The 13,115-nt window shown below is 29.1% G+C and overlaps 1 protein-coding gene, 1 long non-coding RNA gene and 1 other non-coding gene across 3 annotated transcripts in view; all 3 read left to right on the top strand.

Moving 5' to 3' along the window:
- Window positions 1-13,115, top strand: part of LOC116770802 (dopamine D2-like receptor) — an 81,411-nt gene that overhangs the window by 26,830 nt on the left and 41,466 nt on the right. The window lies entirely within an intron of this gene.
- On the top strand, window positions 1,620-1,691 carry Trnap-agg (transfer RNA proline (anticodon AGG)). The gene has a single exon. It is a non-coding gene; the product is annotated as a tRNA-Pro (tRNA).
- On the top strand, window positions 6,167-6,970 carry LOC133318784 (uncharacterized). Its single transcript, XR_009752531.1, has 2 exons — window positions 6,167-6,323; window positions 6,664-6,970. It is a non-coding gene; the product is annotated as an uncharacterized LOC133318784 (long non-coding RNA).

Genomic DNA, 13,115 nt, shown 5'->3' with positions numbered 1-13,115 from the left:
GATGTGAAGAATTTGCCTATTAGATTTTTATACCTACTTTCTTTTATAGTAAATGGTATATGTAACCTATGTAACCTGTGTAATAATTTACTGAAATTATTTTTATAAGTCTACGGTCATTCATTATGAATTATAGGTACATACGTACCTTCAATGTTATATATTTATGGTAATATATTGTGAAGTTAGTTCCAGCAATGTTATATTTATATGTATACAAAAAAAAAATTGTGTCTCTCGATGTAATAAAACTCGAAATCCTTATGGTATGCTAATAGAATTTTTTAATATCTGCGGAATGGAATGATTAATGATTTTATTTGTAATCTTATTATTATTTTTTTATAAATATAACAAGCGACAGCTGTGGCATTTATTATTAAATTTGTTGTAATAACATTTATTGATCTGTTTCTAAATAAAAAAAAAATAACTAAAATGTCTCTAGAGCAATATTTGCATTGTTGATTTTGAATAAAGAAGTCTAGATAAATATCAGGACTAGAGTTTTGATCTAGATATTTTTAAATCGTGGAATAAACATTAGTACGTTTTGTTAGTTTTTTGTATACTTTGGAATTTATTCTATTTAATTTTGCTTTATGGTAAAAAAATATAAAACTCACTCAAAGTTTCAAATGAATTTTTAATATTCAATTAAATATTAGTGAAAGCCGTGAAAGAAAAATAAATACGTAACCTCTTTGAAATCTAATTTCTTTAATCGCGTCATATTTATTTTGTGATCAAAGCATACTTAATAGTCTATAAAATTCAAGTGGCTTTGCTTGGATGACGTGTGTAGACGTAGATCTAACGCAGACGTATGAATTGTCTGTCTTAATATAGAATACATGTACGTAAATACACCTTTAATAAAGTTAAGCGATAATTAAAGCTATAAAATCGATTTTTAACAAATATATTTTTATTTATTCCTGTATTTTTAATACATATTCTTAAATAACTTAAACCGTTATGCATAAAACGCTTAAATAGCTCCTTATATAATTTCACTGTAATTATTTATCATCATCCTCTTGAAAATTTAATAGAAGATGTAACGAGCGAACTTTATCCGTCCGAAAGTTGGGAAAGATTTTTAGTGTTGGATTAAAAAGTATTTAATTATGAAATTTTATTAAGTTTATTTATTCATGGTTCATTCGACGTTTTGTCCGAAAGTTTCATTTCATCAAATATGTATATACTGTTTAATGTTTATTAATTATTAAGGCGAAAGAAATTCAAGACTTCAAGACCTTCGACGATTTCCATATAAAATAAAATACGTCTTTCACGAAATATTTTTAAGTGTTGAATAAAGTACACAGTAGATCAAAAGTATATCTCAAAACAGTTAGCAATTAACCATCTATATAGCACATTACATATTAGAACTAGATGAGGGAGGCGTATGTCCAGCAATGGACCTTACATGGCTGAAGAGAGAGAGAGATAGCACATTAATTTACATGAGCTGATATAGAATGTAAAAGTAAAGATTATTCGCAATCTCCTGTTTATTAGTACTTATAAATATTGATTAAATAATTCATATATATTTTATTATAATACAATAATATTATACCGTAAGGTACTTTAACCTTAGCATATGTGGCTCGTTGGTCTAGGGGTATGATTTTCGCTTAGGGTGCGAGAGGTCCCGGGTTCAAATCCCGGACGAGCCCGATTCCTTTTATATTTTAGAGTTTCTATTTGGCTTTTTGTTTCAATATTAAATCATGATTCTTTAACTTTGTCTTTCATATAAGAACGAGGCATGATTGCACTGCATTTGTATTTTTGTTTGTATCAACAACAACGTGGAATATCAAATAATATTTAAGATTTTAACTTACAATGATATAAGCTTCAGAAATGAACATTCAGAATATGTATCGGGAAATAACATTGTCCACTAACATTAAGGTTCTTCATAGATACTTAAGCTTACCGCATCTTCTAATATAATTCATAATGGAAAACTTAACAAAAATAATTCAAAGAATAGTACTAGCTTTGCTTCCAAGAATTTTTCTTTCATATCGAATTGGATATTATTCCAACGGTTTCGAAGTAATTTAGTATAAATTAAGAAAACTTATTTCCCAAATACTTGATGATTAGCAAAATAACTTTATGAGTAAGAAGAATATTGATATATTGTTTTGATAAACGAAGTTAGAATCGTTTAAATTTATGAAAATAATGAAATATCTTTTTTGAGTAACTTCTATGAGAAAAATAATTATTTGTTTGGGTCTGCAGTTTCATAACTCGTGAATATTAATAAATTGCGTCCATAGAAGATTCCTTCGTCATTCCTAACCTTCGTATAATTTAGAATTTTGTTCTTATTAATCTGGAATAAATTTATTCATTATAACATGTATATTTAAGCGTAGAGATTACAACAAAACAATATTGAGTCCAAAGAATTCACGTAGAAAGTTGGCGTGTTCATTGCAATAAGAGTTTTGTTTACAGCGTCCGTAGCGAGATAAGAATTTCTCCCCTAAATTCCCTTTCATTCAGCTCTACGTACAAACTTTGCATGTTAACATTCTTTATTGCAATCTCAAAGTTTGAAAGCAACCAGCCTATGTTACATGAAAGGGTGAACTTTAGTTGTTTCGTTTGAAACTGTAGCAAGCGGTTGCGAATTTGAGTATTACAATTTATTGCCACGAGTTTATATGACTATGAGTCTGCTCAGTATACCGCCTCGAAATAAATATTTACCGTTACTAGAATTTACAGATAAAAATTATATTTATACACATATTACGGACAGCAATTTAGAGTTCAAACTAAGAATACCATATCATGAAGGAATTTGTTTGTGATGATTTATTTTATAATCCAGTGTAAGATACAACTCTACGTTATCAGCCAAAACGTTTATGAGTGTGTTCCAATATTTAAATTATTGCAGTACCATTAAAACAAGCGATAATTAAAATAAACAAATGGATCTAATTTCGGCCAATCCATCATCTTATTCAGTTGATGTTGCACTTCCATCATTGGGCCTTCAACAAACGATACATCAATCCATTTGACAAATCTGCTCTAACAGGAACGAGATGTGAAGTTTCGAAAATAATTTAGTGATTCAGATAAAAAATCAACCAAACTTGAAAGCTATGAGAAAACTGGAAGGAAAACATTATATTTTAATATTCTAGTTAGTCTAGAAGGTATGAAAGTAATCTTTTAATATGTTTTCACAATCATCTAAATGCCGTCAAAAATTCTAAATCCCCGGAATAAAATTCCTCGTTGCAAATCGACTGGGTTTAAATCTGTCAACCGCATAAAGCCGTATTTGTGCGATTCGCATCCCAGCTGTGAATTCACATTTTAAACCTGGATCACGAGGTTGGTCAAATAAATAGCGGAAGTTGATACAGACATCTTATGTGGAATATAAAGAGAGTTAATAAAATATTAACCTGTAAAATATTGAGAATGTCTATAGGAAAATTAATTTTTGCAGTACGGATTGTAAATAACATATTATATGTCATAAGGCGTTCTGATAAGTTTTGTTTAACAACCGTTTTTTACTTTATAATTATTAACTTTACTTACTTTTACTTTTGATATTATCATTATAATTTTTATTTTTAATGTTTTTTTTTATGAGTTTATCTGGAATAGTAGTTTTAAATAGTGGAAGAGACAATTGGAAGTCTATTTAAGTAATTTTTTTTTTATGAAAGGTACTTTTACATTACAGTTACTATAGAATAATTCATATCAGAATATGCATGCCAATAAACATTAGGTATTGGGATGAAACATATCCAAGGAAAGATCTCCGGATACAAAGAAAATTTGTGTCAACACTAACATCTGCACGATTGACTTAAAGCATTTACAAAATTATATGTCGTATGTATTAAAGCAATAATAAAATGTTTCTTTACTTTTAATATAAAATGAAATATAAATCAAATGTTTTCCTAACAAAATCGACCACATTAGTTATTATCGCTCGCATAAAATTTTTATGCCATTATATTAATAAATATCTACAAAACATTTAAACATACGACATTTTTTTTTTGTTTCACAATCAACTTATATGTATTCAGAATAAAATAAATGTTTCAAATAGTTTCGAATTTACTATTGTTTTTAAAAATCAAATTCGACCATTTACATAAGTAACTATTGACAGAAACAACATTTTTCATGTTGGTTCAATCTAACAATGCAATAAAAAATACATTTGTAATTAAAATTTCATAGAACTGACTACGGCTAACAAAAATTTCTCACTTTAGGATTACGATCATTGACGATGGCAGTTAGTATATTATCTTTGATGGTTATAATCTTTGAGTGTAATTTAATTAATGATAATTAAATCAAGATTTGTCCATAAAACAATTGTCTTCAGTTATCATGTGTGTACTTAATGTTTACTTCGATTCGTCATAAATGTTCTTGTTATTTTTTCTTTTGATATTTTTTCACTCGATTTATATAGAGTGGTAACCGGAGGTTCCAGGAAAACTACGAAACTTACTTATATGTATTTTACTAGTTTTTGCCCCCGACTTATCCGCGTAAATTTCAGAATTAGTTAAATATAGCTTTTACCCGTGACTTCGTCCGCATTGGATAGCTTTTTTGTATAATTGTATGAAAAAACCTGAGCTGAACTTTTTTATACGTATGTTTGAATTGTGCCGAGATGAGCTGAGGCCATACTAAGTGTGATTGTCATAGGTTAGGTAAGGTTAATACATTTTAAGAAGAAGATAGGTCACTGCAATACATTTTTATATACGATGTTTTTTGTTTTTCCTTCCTTGGCCAGAAAAGTATTTTTTCCCGTGGGAATGCGTTGTTTTCCCGCGGTCAAAAGTAACTCATGTCCTTTCTAAAGTCTCAAACTATCTCCTTACCAAATTGCATTTAAATCTGTTTAGTAGTTTTGGCGTAAAAGCGATCGGACCACCTGAATGTTCCCATGGGAATGTGTCATTTTCCCGGGGTAAGAAGTAGCCTATGTCCTTTCTCGGGTATCAAAATATCTCCATACCCAATTTCGTGTAAATTGTTTCAGTAGTTTAGGCGTGATTGATTAACAGACAGACAGACAGACAAACAGACAGAGTTACTTTCGCATTTATATTATTAGTATGGATAAATAAAAAAAAAATATTGCAAATTAATCATTCCTAATAAAATGTGTAAATACAAAGTTTCACTGTTACAGCTTTAAAAATGACGAATTTCCATATGAACATTCATCCCAACTTTTTACCCATTCTCCCCTATTTTTTTGCAATAAAAAGTAACCTATGTTATTTGTCAGGGTCTATTCTATCTCTGTACCAAATTTCATCAAAATCGGTTCACTGGTTTAGGCGTGAAAGCGTAATAGACAGACAGACAGACAGAGTTACTTTCGCATTTATAATATTAGTATGGAGTATGGATATGGATACTAAGAATTACATATTAAAACTTATATCCTATACTTAAGACTACATGATTGCCCCGATGTTAAGATAGCAATGCCATTCCATAGCTTGTGTGGTATCAGGGATCTCCCGGTTCACACGGCTTGGTGTTCGTTCCGTGGAGTCAGCGGCGTCACTCATTGTATGACTTTTTATCCATACAACGATGTTGCTCGTACGTAACACTCGATACGATTATAATAACAATCTATGTAAACTAAGACGCTCAACTAACTATATTGAAGAGTTTTTGGTCAGCCAGCGCCTGTTTAGATTTAATAATAAGCTTATAATGTACTGAAAACAACTTTAATACCGCGATTAATTTCTTAAGGGATTCTTTGGTGTTTTATTTATTTTTAGATAATGTCAATACAGTTTACATTTTAAAAATTACAATATATAGACTTTTCTCTATGCAAAAACCGGTTGGTCGTAGCATAAGATTATTTAATTTCTGAGTAAAGCCGTTACTCCAAAACTATTGACGTTTGTTTATTTTCTTTGTAATTGTTATTTGTCTCTTGACATATAACTTCATATATTTAACAAGTTTATTACAAAATAATGTTAGTATTTATATTTATACGTATGTTTGTAAAAAGCCATTATTTTATTTTAGTATTATAATTTAATTATAATATGATATTATACAAAAATGATATTCTTCTTTAAGTTTGGAGTATTTATTAGTATTATATCAGAAAACCTTATTTATGGAACCTCTATACCTTTTAAGTGTCGTGTTAAAGTATGTAGATAGGTTTATTCACCGACTGAACTAAAGGCAGAGTAGCCTAATTGGCAAAGCGACTTGTACACGGGATAGCGGAAGTTAAGGTATTGAAACATTAATTAAATTATATTGTAATATTATAGGATTATGTAATAACTTCTATTTATTAAAAGTGAAAAAGAAATCTGAAAGACTAATCTATCAAACACAATTATTGAAATTACCTCTTAATTTACTTTATAAAAGATTTGGAACTATTTATTGCTTTGAAAGATACTAAGAAAATATTTGTCTTCTTCAGTTTGACACGTTCAAAATTTTTATCCCACTGAACCGATTAGGTTTCATTAGTCTTTGTTAATGTGATACTATAGTAAAACTATTATCAGTTAAAAGAAAACTTACGTAGGATCAACAGTTTAAATAAAATTAAATTACCTGTAGGTTTAGCAGGTTCACGCTATGCGAATCCTGTGGTTTCGGGGACTTGTACCAAATTGTTAGACATTCTTGTAATTTGTATTGTTATGCTTCGCTTACAAAAGGCGATTTTGAATAGAAAACTTTTCGGCTGAACCAAACTGGAGCTCAACCAACGTTGGAACCTGTCCATTGAAGCCTTCAATACGAATTACATATTTGACGAGCTTAATTTAAAAAAAATAGTAACATTTTTGACCGTTTTTGAAAGTTTGTATAAAATTTATTTGTTTTACAAATTTATAAATAAAATTGTATAATAAAATCAAAATTTACTTTGTGAATTTTAAAATATACTTCATCACAGCAGTGCAATATAACCCCGCTAGAAGTATCATCTTGTTATTGAATGTTGTGTTGAATACGTTATGAGGTCATTAATCAATTACACTCAGTCTGAAAAGATGGATGGATGAATTGAGAAGGAATTTAAAATTACTAAATCAAGCCGACAGAATATCAAATTGCTCGTTTTCTGTTATAAATAAAAATTACACTTCCAATATACACAGATTTTAATTACAACTGTCTTACACGATAATTAATATATGTAACAAATTAATTAATTTATGATGATTACTATGTCATTAGAATAAACAAGCATTTCAAATGTAAATATGTTAGTTATATCAATTATATTTAATAAAAAATTCTTGAATGTAATATGTAGCATCTACATCCCTCAATGCATGAATTAAAACATTATTTAAATTACGTTGTGTGGTTTCGTTGCCTTTATTGAAGATTTCAATTAAATGTATTATACTATACGTCTACATATAACATGTAAAACGTACAAGGAAGAATGAATACAAAGAGTACAAAGGAAATAAAATGGACGGAAATTTAATGGAACGAAGATCCAGCAAAACTTGTATTTAAAATTTATTTTCGCTAAACACGTGAGACTGCACTCAACTACTTTCAACTATTATAATTTAAATGCTGGGGAAATTATATTATATGAAATACAACCGCGCTTATTTTATGCTATATGTATGCTCTATACCTTCTCCGTGTGAGAAGAGGCCTTTGCTCAGCAGTGGGCTCTTATAGGCTGATGATGATGATGATGATGATGATGATGATGATGATGATGCTCTATTAGTACATTTTGACATGAATAAAAATGTATTATCTATCACAAGTATCGTGATAACGAAACTTCCCTCATTCATATCCATGTTACTTTTTATTCATAACTTTTCCAAACTTCATATGCGAATACAAGAATTTGCAATCTCAAAGTTTGCGACCAACAACTGGCATGTACCTTCCAAAACACGTTATAATCTTTACGCTTTGTTTATTTCATAGTTAAGTTTTTATTTCATTTCCGAAGTCATAATACACTTGTCGCTTTAAGTTGTACTTAAATCATTTAAAAACCATAACCATAATATAAATTCACACAAGTTACAGTTGGATGGTTTAAGTTTTATTAAGATTTTTTTAAATTACTTTTACCAACTATTGCTCACTAACAATAGTCGAAGTCGCTTTCAGAAATCAAATGGCACAACATTGTATATTTGCAGAACAACCACAAATATTCATTTGAATCTGTGAGTAAATATTATTTTAAAATGTCTGTTTTTAAAACAAACTATTTTTTTACAATTATATCTTTTTGCATGTTACAAAATAAATAAGTCCTTAGTTTTTATTTTGTTTTTTTTATGGCTTTTTTATTTCAGTATCCAAAGTAGGTAATATTTGAAAAAGATCAACAGATTTTATTTAGACTTAAATGAAACTAATATATTTTCGGATATACTACGCGGATTTTATTATTTTAAAACTACATAATCCCAAAAATGTGGAACGCTTCACGATTTTGCGTGTCATCCTTGCGCAGAATCAGAATCAATCATTAAGAAAGTCGCGAAAGTCTTAAATCTCTTTATTCACACGTATACTATAAGACAGAGACATTTTTAGACATACAGAGAGGTACATTATAGCTAACTTTGATCTTAGACGGCCTCAAGATAAAAGAATAAGTGAAATAAAACTCGAATGAAATTACGCAGAAAGCTAGTATACATAATTGCAATCCAATACTAGTAGCGAAATCCTCTAATAATAAAAGATATTTTTCTGGTTTGAAAAAGACACTTGTAGAATAACTTACTTGTTATATTTTCATTAGTATGACAGCTTTATCACTGAAAGCTTTTTTTAAGCATTCTCGACTGGATCAACCTAATATAAATTAAATAATTTAATATGTCTATCCCCTAGAAACATTTATGTAACAATCTGGTCATGAATAGGAATCCACAACAATACACAAAATTCCTGTGATTGCGATCATTGTGAAACAGACAACTAATAGGGTGACGTTTTCCCGGTAACAGTTTAGTGGTTCGTACAATTTTCCTTCCTTCTCATTAAAACCCATGATATGTGACTGAGAGGTTAACCATTCATATCTATATATATATATATATATATATATATATATATATATATATATATATATATATTTATATATATTTATCCTATTATTGTAAGGATTATTTTCTTTCAGAACCGCTTGACTTAATTTTATTATCTGTAATAATTTATTTTTTATTTTTCTCTGAGAAAAATTTCGTCTTATATAAATGCGAGTAAATTTAACTACAACATATTATAAATAACAGTAAAGTAGTAAAATGTTTGAAAATAAAATTGTTTTCCCAAGATTCACCTAATCACCTATTTGCATTTATTTCAAGATCAGGCAAGTTATAATCTACACCCTGTATATATAATGTGTAACTGCTCATTGATTGCGTTTAAATCTTTCAGCCACATAAAGTTTTATTTGCGCGGTTCAAATCGTTATAAAATTCGCTGGTTAAGCAAACAACTGGTTGAAGAAATATCCAGGCTTTAGTTTATAATTCTTTATCAAATTAACGAATTGATGTAACCAAAAGAAACATATTTTTTTAATTTAAAAGCAATTTACTTGGTTTGATAGTCTTAATAATCTGAAATAACATTCACAGATCAATAATATATGTACGTAATAATACGACTGCGGTAAACACCAATTTCCATACCGCGGAAGGCAAACCCATTTATGCTATATTTACTTACAAATTAGCCTACCAAATGTAGAAAGGAGCACTTTAAATGTTCCCCTCTGTAATGTGGATTTCTACAGATATAGTATATACATATGTAAATATATACCAATAAGTTTTCCTGCAATTTCATTCTGAATTTTTTTCTCACTTATTGTTTTGTTAAAGTATTTAATGTCGGCTTATCTTGACTTTCACAAAATTCTCCAAGTAAAGCTTCGAGTCAAAAAACCAATACAAAGTGCTCTTTAGTCTGTGAAGTCGTTTGATCACTGCATCTCACTAACGAAGCACTATCCAGAAAGAAATTTTTATTATTCTTTATTAACCGTGTTACGCAAGCATAACCGGGGAATAAGTTTATAGTACAACAATGGTGTTAAGTACCAAATGCTGACTCTGAGCCATCGGTGCCGGTTTGAATGGGAAAGTGAAGTCGACACCGCACGCCTCGCACCATCGGTGGGAATGGGGAATGGGTTCCAACACATATTCAGTCTGGAGTCAATCGATGACTTAAAGACACCTCTCTAGCAAGTAGTTAGATTTAAGTCTTAATTGTTTATGAATATAGTTTTATAAGTAAAACTGAATTTCTTGCATCCTTCGCTGCCACCAAACGTAATTACCGTGTAAACAAAATTATAATAATTGTTTTTCGTAATTAAAAAAATCTGCCAAAATTTTTATGAATAAATGTGCCAATATCACATTAAAATAAAACAAAATATATAATTTACATTAATATTATTCTTATATGAGAACTGTTTAGGAAAACAAGACACAACTATGAAATATAATAAAAATAACCTAAGCTGGTTACACTCTTTGATTATTAACTTTTATAATTAAAAAGTATAATTTCATTATATTATTCGCACGGACAGTCATACTATAGTTCGTTCACTCGATTCCAACAACCCTGATCTCAACTCAAGGTCATCGTCACAATCAGGTTGACAATCTGAGAGTTTAACCTCTAAGATATTTTTAAAACAATTAAGACAAATTAATAAAATGTACGATAAAAAACAATCAACGCCATTTTAATCTGAAACAAACTCTGTTTATACATTAAGACATTATTAAAATAATATTATGATTAAATCTGTTTGAATCAGAAAGAATTGTGACCGATACTTCACATAGGGTAAACATAGTTGCAATAATTTTTGTAAAGATGTTGTTCCTTATTTATTAATTTCTTTATCATATTAACAAAAACTATTGAATCAATACCTTTATAATTGCAGGTATATATTTTCAGTACATTTTCTTCAGTTCTTAGACCAACATACAACTTGATATATTATCTTTAAAATGACATTATATTAATGTTCCTTTTGAATGAAAAAAAATATTTTAAAATTAATCTTTTTAATTCGGTCAGATACTTCTATTTGATAAATATTGTATTTTGCATTTGTTTGTTTAGTTTTAATTGATGTAAAGAATATAATGAAATAGATAAAAATTTTATTCTATCGTAAAACGTTTGAGTTCGTTCGGTACTTCAAGAGTTTATTCATTAATTAGGTTACGTGTGAAAAGATGGAAATATGAGTTTGTGAAACAAACAATTCTAAAAATAAACCTTGTAATGATACATCCAAGTCAGCGAAATTCAATGAAGTTTGATATATAGATATTTTGAAATATCCTCGGACTTAGGAAACACAACATTCGTGTAATCAATCTCGTAAGGTAATTTTATTAAGTACTTTAACTTCAAAATAAATATTCATTGCATAACACTATGTATAAAAGTAAACTTAATGAGTGCTATGGAAGTTTTTTTTTGATGATATGAAGGTTTTTGATTTCAATTATCAATTTGCATTCCTTCTATCATGATATTGGTAAGTCAATATTTAACAGTCGGGATTATTTTTCAAATAGAAATAAATTTTCAGGTCTAGGTCTGTTCGCATCTTATTCTGGTCTGATCGCATCTTATTCCCAAGTAGAACGTCTATCCTTTATGCTAAGAATACAATCTAGGCGTTGTCCCAAGGGTAATATCAATTTCAGGAAAATCCAGCAATTTGGACCATAAATTAAATAACAATAAAAAGGATGTAAGCATTTTGACAAAAGTGAAATTATAGCAATCAAGATACTGCGGTCATTCCTAATGGAGTATGGCAGAGTTGAATATAGAGTGCCTTAATGTTCGTGAACGATCTTATAGAATGTCAGGCCTCGTGATGCAAGCGGATAGCGGAGATGTATAACAAAATATAATCGTATATACATACTCGTCTATATAATATACAACAGCTAAAACAGTTCCACGCAATATAAACATTTTTATAATATTTATTAATTTTAATATTATCAATAGATGTAGTACTTTTCAAGATCCTTTAATATTCTTTAATTATTTCTATTCATGAATACGTTTTAAGCGTATTTAGTAATTTGGTTTGATAGTCTTAATAATCTGAAATAACATTCACAGATCAATAATATATGTACGTAATAATACGACTGCGGTAAACACCAATTTCCATACCGCGGAAGGCAAACCCATTTATGCTATATTTACTTACAAATTAGCCTACCAAATGTAGAAAGGAGCACTTTAAATGTTCCCCTCTGTAATGTGGATTTCTACAGATATAGTATATACATATGTAAATATATACCAATAAGTTTTCCTGCAATTTCATTCTGAATTTTTTTCTCACTTATTGTTTTGTTAAAGTATTTAATGTCGGCTTATCTTGACTTTCACAAAATTCTCCAAGTAAAGCTTCGAGTCAAAAAACCAATACAAAGTGCTCTTTAGTCTGTGAAGTCGTTTGATCACTGCATCTCACTAACGAAGCACTATCCAGAAAGAAATTTTTATTATTCTTTATTAACCGTGTTACGCAAGCATAACCGGGGAATAAGTTTATAGTACAACAATGGTGTTAAGTACCAAATGCTGACTCTGAGCCATCGGTGCCGGTTTGAATGGGAAAGTGAAGTCGACACCGCACGCCTCGCACCATCGGTGGGAATGGGGAATGGGTTCCAACACATATTCAGTCTGGAGTCAATCGATGACTTAAAGACACCTCTCTAGCAAGTAGTTAGATTTAAGTCTTAATTGTTTATGAATATAGTTTTATAAGTAAAACTGAATTTCTTGCATCCTTCGCTGCCACCAAACGTAATTACCGTGTAAACAAAATTATAATAATTGTTTTTCGTAATTAAAAAAATCTGCCAAAATTTTTATGAATAAATGTGCCAATATCACATTAAAATAAAACAAAATATATAATTTACATTAATATTATTCTTATATGAGAACTGTTTAGGAAAACAAGACACAACTATGAAATATAA

Source organism: Danaus plexippus, chromosome 7 (genome assembly GCF_018135715.1).
Source record: "Danaus plexippus chromosome 7, MEX_DaPlex, whole genome shotgun sequence".
Taxonomy (NCBI): Eukaryota; Metazoa; Arthropoda; class Insecta; order Lepidoptera; family Nymphalidae; genus Danaus; species Danaus plexippus.
Note: the sequence above shows the minus strand (reverse complement) of the source record. Positions and strands in the feature narration are given on the sequence as shown.